This window comes from Hippopotamus amphibius, chromosome X, assembly GCF_030028045.1.
Source record: "Hippopotamus amphibius kiboko isolate mHipAmp2 chromosome X, mHipAmp2.hap2, whole genome shotgun sequence".
Lineage (NCBI taxonomy): Eukaryota > Metazoa > Chordata > Mammalia > Artiodactyla > Hippopotamidae > Hippopotamus > Hippopotamus amphibius.
In genome coordinates this window covers 106,158,414-106,166,895 of record NC_080203.1, presented here as the reverse complement: position 1 = coordinate 106,166,895, position 8,482 = coordinate 106,158,414, and the positions used below count along the sequence as shown (strand labels likewise).

General features: G+C 35.1%; 1 pseudogene; it reads right to left on the bottom strand.

Annotated features, from left to right (window-relative positions):
- Nucleotides 1-400: 400 nt before the first annotated feature.
- Nucleotides 401-1,205, bottom strand: LOC130841559 (40S ribosomal protein SA-like; annotated as a pseudogene).
- Between the last annotated feature and the right edge of the window lie 7,277 nt (nt 1,206-8,482).

The following is an 8,482-nucleotide window of genomic DNA, read 5'->3' as shown; positions in this document are numbered from 1 at the left end:
CTGTCATATTAAACTTGTAGGTAATTATTTGAATTAAATAAATAAATAAAGGTCACAAAATCTTAAGTCGCAGCTAGTGTTCCTGTTATTAAGTTTGATTTGGGGATAATTCTAAAACTCCTATAAAAATACACACATACTCAACCACACACAGAGTAGATTAAACCATATATGTAATTATACTTACATCACTAGGAACCAAATTTTCAATATAAAAGACAAGATCAATATACAAATCAAACGTGAAACAGAATCCTATAATCTCCATTTAAATCTGGGAAATCAGTATTACGAAGTCAGAATTTATTGATTTACTTACTTTTTTAGAAACATTCTTTTCCATCAACTCTGTATTTCCATTTTCTGTTCAAGAGCCTGTGGAAGAACAGCTTAAGACCATTCAGTCATCATCTTCACCAGGGAAACGCTGAACAGGCACAGAGGGCACCTGCGTGCCCTCAGACTAGCCTGCAATGTTGAGTTTAGTAGCAGTAAACTTAGGAACTGGAGAGGTCCATTCACCCTGAAATTCCTCCTCAGTCACAGCCTTTCCAGCAGCATCCTGCTCTTTCTTTTCAATCTCTTCAGGATCTCTGTGGAAGCAGAGATTATGCACCACCTCCCGTGAGTTCTCGCGGGAGATGTGCCGCGCATGCGCAGAACCTCTGCGCCCAGCCGCCACCACGTCAGACCCACTGAGGGGCTTCCGTTCTTGCTGTGTGGGGTGGCAATGTCTACATAGCAGAGGAGAATCTGTGTTACACATAACAATAGTAGACAAGTTAACTTAAGATGCCTCTGTGAGAGGCTGGTGGTCAGCCCTGGGATCAGTAAACAGCAGAAGTCGAACCTCCTGGAACGCTGCCTGGATCTGGTCAGCAAAGCTTCCAGGAGTAAAGTGGCCAGCAATAGAAGTGGCCCTAGTGGCAGCTACAACTTTCAGCGCAGCCCGCTGGCCAGTATTCCTGAAGGATATGACGCTGATATCAGCCGGATTTTCAGTGGCAACAATGGCGTGAAGCTGCCCGCAGAAACTTCTCCCAGGTTCTCTTCATACTTGTGATGTAGATGCCATCATTTTTCTTTTTGTAAATATACCGTTCCACTTGGAAGTCAAGGTTGGTGCCACCTAAGTAGGTTCCTACAGCAAGGAATTTAAGTACGACCTCCTCCTTCATTTGCAGTACGTCAAGGGCTTCGAACATTCTGAGAGTTTGCCTTTGTGACAGGAACCAAAGACTATACCGTATGGACTCCTCTCCAGGTAATGTGGAAAGATAGAATTTATTTTTCTCCTTGTAAAATAAATAAAATACATGCGTTTTAGCTCTCCACTGAAATGCCTGAGAAGCTGTGATAACCCAGTAGAAATTGCAAACCCACCACCCAGATATGATCTCAAATATTATTTTCCACTTACAAGAATCACAGGGCTCCTTAAAAATAAATCTGTGACTAGAAATATCCAAGGTGAACCTGATCATCTTGTCATTTCTGAAATCCTGTACCTAGACTCTATCACACACTATCAAAGGACACAGGAGGAAATTGAAGGGACTCCCATTAGCCAAAGATGGGACCATCTGAGCCTCAAAAACAAGAATGAATACTGAAATGTATCGAATCTATTAAAATTGATAAGTACACTTAATATCCTAATTATACTTAATCACTCATTCTTCATCATTGAGATCTTACTTAGGCAACCAGCTCATTATTCAGGAAATTCATACATAAGGTAAAATAATCAACGACTCATAAAATATTCTTGCTACAGTAACATAAGATAAACTGAATCAATTGGACATCTAGAGCTAACAGTTACATGAAATTTTGACAACTAGGAAAAAAAAATGAGAATTTCAAAAACATAATATAGACAGAATAGTATATGAACAATAGAATAAACCAAATATAGAAGTAAGGCGATAATAAATGTAAAATCAGAAATTTATGAGTTTCAAAACAAATACAGAATAAAGAGAATCAATACAACAGAAATTGATTATTTTAAGAAGAAACACATAGATGCTGGCAAAATTAATCAAGAAGAGCAGTACATATAAACAATATGAGGGAAGAAAAAGGGGAAAAGGACATAAGTAGAGCTAAAACTCAGATTACAAAGAGAGAACAATGAAAAATTTTATAAAGTTATAATGTAAGTGAAAGGTGACAATTTTTATTTAATTTATTGGTTAATTTTAATAAGGGAGTGTAATATTTATAACCTTCTTTTTCCTGTTAAGTAATTATCTTTTTATGAAAAGTAAAGTTGTACCTTTCTCAATATTTGTTATATTTAGGAAAATTAAGACCCTACAGAAACAAATTGATTATAATTCGTAGTCTCTCACCATATATAGGAAGAAAAATTTCAACTGGTTTTCGCAAGATAAAGACTGAACCAAATATATTCTTTGTTGATTAAGACATGAAATCTCCGAGTGAGGACACTAAATCTAATTAAATGATGATAAGTCTTACTTATCTCCAATAATGATAACAGACCAGATCAATGTCAGAAAGTCTGTAATAATATACACCACCAAAAGTAGTGTATGAGACTGATTTTCCCATGTATGTTTATAGCCAAGAGCACTGGTTATCTCCTCAATTTCTATCTGCTCCTTCTTTACTAACAGAAAGCACTTTTCATTCTAGATTGCAGTGTGCCCATCCCAAAACTAAATGTCCCAGTGCCCTTGTGCCCAAGAGTGAACAACAAGCTGAAGCATAAATTGGGTAAGTCTTCTGGATATTCTCCATCCTTCCTGGAATAAGGACATGAGGTTAGGGCTACCGCAGCAGTCTTGGAACCAGAGAACCTGATAATCAAAATCACCTGCTAAGGATGATGATAACTCTGGAACTACCAAACCAGTTCTAAATTGCATACACGTGTAACTTATTTTAGGCGAGAAAGAAATGAACCTCTACCGTATTAAAGCCGTTTATTATTTGTATTCTCATAAGGAATCCTTTTTTTTTAAAATACGTTTACAAAAATATTTATTCTTAATTTAATTTTACCTTCTTTTGGGGCTTAATACCAGTTACTCTTTACCAGGCTTAAATATTTGTGAGCGCTTTTCTCTGTTAACTAGTTCAAAAGTTTTTAATAAATCACACATGCAGTGACTCACAGATTTTTATCTATTTCTGAGAACTCTCCTCAGAAATCCAGACCCAACTGCTTTCTTGAAATTTCAGATTTTTATTTATATTCCAAAGGATACTCACATTTAAAAATTCCCCATACTGTACATGTAACCTCCCTAAGGCTGAGCCACCTCTTTTAACGTGTTTTATTCTTAGTGAAAAGCATTAACGTCCAATAAATTGCACACATAAAAGACCTAGTTTTCAGTCTATTACATATTTAAATGTCGCCTTTTCTCATCTCCATTACCACCATTCTTATTCACTATCTCTGGAGGTGCACAAATAAAAGTGCTATAGTTTCCCTCTATCCAAATTGTCCATATCATCCCCTTTTAATCTATTCTTCAATCCTTTGACGAGTATGAACTTTTAAAAATGTGTCTGAACATATCCTTCGTATACATACAAAACAGACACACACGCACTCTCTCTCTCTCACCTTAAATCAATCAACGGTTGATTAAATTATGGTTTCCCATAATTTTCAGATAAAGACCAAAAATGTGAATATGACCTATAAGGCTGTCTATACTCTGACCACATGCATTGTGTGACTCTAGGACATCGTGTAACTCTTTTCTTCTCTACAGTGGCTCCTTTCAGTTCCATCACCATGTCATGGTTACTCCCTTCCCAGAATGTTTGAATATTTTCCCTTCATCCCAATGACTCTGATTACTCCTACCCATTCTTTAATTCTCAGCAATGAAAACTTTCTTAGGGATCCTTTTTGATTCCCTCTGTGGGTCCTATCTCCCAGTTATATACACTCTCTAGAAATGCATTAGTACAAGTATCACCTTCAAGTACCATATGAAATTTGGGCCACCTTTTTATCCTCAATGCCTAGCATAATGTCTGACTATAATAATGGTACTACAGATAGCTAGCACTAAATATTTGATGAATAAATTAATAAATAATTCATATTTATGCTGGCTAGAATATATTTTCCAGTGTTTCTAATGAGAGAACAGGGGTGGTTCACTTTCTCTGCCCTACATACCACCTGTGTATGTTCACAAACCACCTGGCATATAAACATTTTTTACTTTTCTCTCTCAAAATTTGTAGATTTTACTCTATTCTTTTCTGCATTTATTATTTCAAAAGTTTCAAAGGTCATTTTTTAATTCCCTGGAATAAAAATTTCATTTTCTGCCCCCTTGATTGTAGAATATTAATTTTTCTTAAAATGTCTTACAAATTCACTAGGATGAGTTGAGTTAATTTTCTTGATAAAGAATTCATAAGTCAAACCTTTCTTCAGTTGTATAATGTTTTCTTAAATTATATCTTATATTGCTTTTCTTTCATTATCTTTTGGTTTTGATCTACTCCTTAGGAATGTAAGCTTTCTAGTTCTGTCTTTCCTATGTCATCTTATGGTTTGTAGTTATCATCCTCTTTTTCTGTTATTCTGTACTCAGGGAAAGTGTCCTAGGTTTGTCTCACATGATGGATTCAGTTTCTCCACACCATCACTGCATTTCATTGTTTCTAAGACTGAATTTCACATCTACCATATTAAGTCCTTTGCCATGTTTTCTTGTCTCACTGCACTCTGTATTCATTTCTTCCTGACTTTAAAATCAACTCAAATTTTGATCATGGTTTCTTATGTTTTCATCATAGCTTTCAACACTCTTAGTGAGAACCAAAGAGTATCAGCTTCCTAAAATTAATTTCACTTCATGTGGTGCATATTTCTCCAAAAGAGAGGGTCTTCTTTTATTTCATTATTGTTGCTGTTTTTGCAACTTGTGATATGTGTGAAATAGAAGGTATAAAACTTTACTGTTATGTCAGTATCAAGTCCAAATCAGTGAATTCTCCTTTCTCATAATAACCATGCAATTGCTATTGGAATTATTTTCTTAATTTGCCAAACAAATAGATAATTGATTAGCCCGTCCCATAACTGGTGCACAATAGTTATTGTTGCTATTTTGTAATTGCGTCTGTTTTATATAAGTTTTCTAGTCTAAGGAAGGATATTTTGGTTTCACTGCCTGGTTATATGTCCATGAGGAAGAGATTTTTCTGGATATTCTTAGAAACTCTTTTTTCTTTCACTAGCAAAGATGGTAAGTAACTATATTCTCCAAAAGACACCATTCCCACAGCACTCTCAGCTCAGAACAGGACTGATTGTAGAATGAGAAGCGTGGATGGTGCAGATTGGGGAGGACAGATGATAATAGTCCTCTCTTTTTTTTCAGTGGGAAAGTGAAGTGATTTAATAGATGAATGAAAGTTTTTATGGCTCCTTCTTCCCACTGTATCTCTGTTGTCCACACCAATGTCCTGCCTCATGACCTCATTTACACGTCAGTAAATAGAAATACTTCTTTGAGCTTTGCAGATTAAGGATTCCTAGTTTCCAAAGCTGTTAAACATTTGAAACTTTGGGGAAGAGTTAATGTGTATTCCAATGGCCAGAGAGTGATTAGTAGTTATTATCTGTCATCATAACTTGAAAATCCCTACATAATATCTACAATGTTCTTAAGGAGAGAACTATTACAGGTTCCAAATACTAATTGACAAAGACTCTTTCGGTGTACAATACTGGAATGTTAGACCACCTATCAGTATTTTAATTTTTTGTACTTTCAATTAAATTTTAAGCTCCAGTAATATATTATGTTTATATTACAGTCAAAAATATCAATTAGAATGTTAACATGTATTATAGATGACAAAATACATATTCATAGGCAATGTCAGATCTTTTGTTTCCTTTATTCAACTGTATACTGAGTAGTTTAGTTGGCATTTATGGGAAGATATGTTTGATGAATCTGAATTTTTGGTAGTGAAATAATACTATCTAATAACTTATTTTCACACCGGCAATTTCTTATTTGAACTCACTACATAGAAGGTAAAGCCTCCTAGAAGTTAGAATTTAGTTTTTGCATGTATTTAATTATTCCCCTATGCTAAGCGCCTTTGATTAGGAGAAAATGTTGTCATTCTCTTATCAACGTTGTTACAGCACATATCCTAAAACAAAACTCCTATTGCTACAATAATTAACATACGTGTATGTAACAATTCTGTGGGGATTATTTAATGATTCACAATTCAGAGTTGTTCACTGATTCAAAGTAGAAAAAGCGTTTCTCTTTCAAACATATTTTGTTTTCTGAAGTGTGTTGGTTGAGTAAGTACATAAATAATATTTTAACAACTATTTCAGAATTTTTAAAAGTGAATTTTTATGCATTAAATATAGATTATATTTATTTAAATGGATACTTTATATGATTAATAACAAAATTTAAAAGGACCTATAAAAATATATAAGAAAAGTGCTAAAGGGGAAAGAAAAATCTTTACAACTTGTTCAATTTATAAGAAGTAATGGAATAGTGACCTGGGGTAACCGTTTCTGTTATGTATTTATTTATTTATTTATTTATTTATTTATTTATTTATTTTTACTTTTTTTTTTTTTAATTTTATTTATTTATTATTTTTGGGGGGGTACACCAAGTTCAATCATCTGTTTTTATACACATATCCCTGTATTCCCTCCCTCCCTTGACTCCCCCCCACCCTCCCTCAAGTCCCCCCCACCCTCCCCATCCCAGTCCTCTAAGGCATCTTCCATCCTCGAGTTGAACTCCCTTTGTTATACAACAACTTCCCACTGGCTATCTATTTTACAGTTGGTAGTATATATATGTCTGTGCTACTCTCTCGCTTCGTCTCAGCTTCCCCTTCACCCCCCGCCCCCTCCCAAACCTCGAGTTCTCCAGTCCATTCTCTGCACCTGCGTCCTTGTTCTTGTCACTGAGTTCATCAGTACCATTTTTAGATTCTGTATATGTGAGTTAGCATACAATATTTGTCTTTCTCTTTCTGACTTACTTCACTCTGTATGACAGACTGTAGGTCTATCCACCTCATTATATATAGCTCCATCTCATCCCTTTTTATAGCTGAGTAATATTCCATTGTATATATATGCCACATCTTCTCTGTTATTTATTAAACATTAAATTTTGCTAAAACAAAATAAAAACAAAAAGTTTATATGAATCTCATTATGTAGTAGAAGGAAACTTCAAATTAGAGTTACTTTGACTTGTTTAAAAAATTTCTTATATGAGGGTGAGTCAAAAATTATCCGCACTTTGGCTGTAGAATTTATTTTAATTAACTTTTAGAAAAGACAAATACAGTACATCATTTTTCAACATAATCTCCTTGCTTTTCAATACACTTTGTCCATGTGTCAACAAGCTTTCATATTCCCTCATTAAAAAACGTTTTAGACTGAGCTGTAAGCCACGAATGCACTACTATCTTCACTTCTTCATCAGAAGTGAATCTTCGTCCTCATAGGGTTGCTTTTAGGGGACCAAACAGGTGAAAGTCCGATGGAGCAAGATCAGGACTATAGGGAGGATTCTCTAATACCTCAAAATGAAGTAATCCACGACAGACTTAGGTTTCGAAAAGTTTGTGTGAGATGGATACCAAAACAAATCACGAAAGAGCATAAACAGAAGCATTTAGATATCTGCAAACAAAATTTGGACTGATACTCTAAGGAAGGTAAAAGTTTCTTAAAGAGAATCATTACTGGTGACAAGACATGGATTCATCGCTACAAAATTGAGAGTAAACAACAGAGTATAGAATGGAAACATTCTCAATCGCCAACCAAGAAGAAGTTCAAAAGTCAACCATCAGCTGGAAAATTGATGCTTAAAATTTTCTGGGGTTCTCAAGGGCCAGTAATTGGAATATTATCAGGAAAAATGTTCCACAATCAACAGTGCTCATTACAGTGAGATGCTTATTGAAGAGCTGAAACCTAAACTTCGGATTAAACTCAGAGGACTATTATCCAAGGGTGTTGAGATCTTGCGTGACAATGTATATCCGCACAATTCTGCCCACACTGTCGACACGCTGCAAAAACTTCGTTTTGATGTGTTAAAGCATCCTTCCTATAGTCCTGATCTTGCTACATTGGACTTTCACCTGTTTGGTCCCCTGCAAGCAAGCCCTACGAGGATGAAGATTCACTTCTAATAAAGAAGTGAAGACAGCGGCACATTCGTGGCTCGCAGCTCAGCCTAAAACATTTTTTAATGAGGGAATATGAAAGTTTGTTGACAGATGGACAGAGTGTATTGAAAATCAAGCAGATTATGTCAAAAAATGATGTATTTGTCTTTTCTAAAAGTTAATTAAAATAAATTCGACAGCCAGAGTGCAGATAATTTTTGACTCACCCTCATATTATCATAGTGTTAAATGGTCTTAGAGAAGGCCCATTCATTTATTCACTTCATTT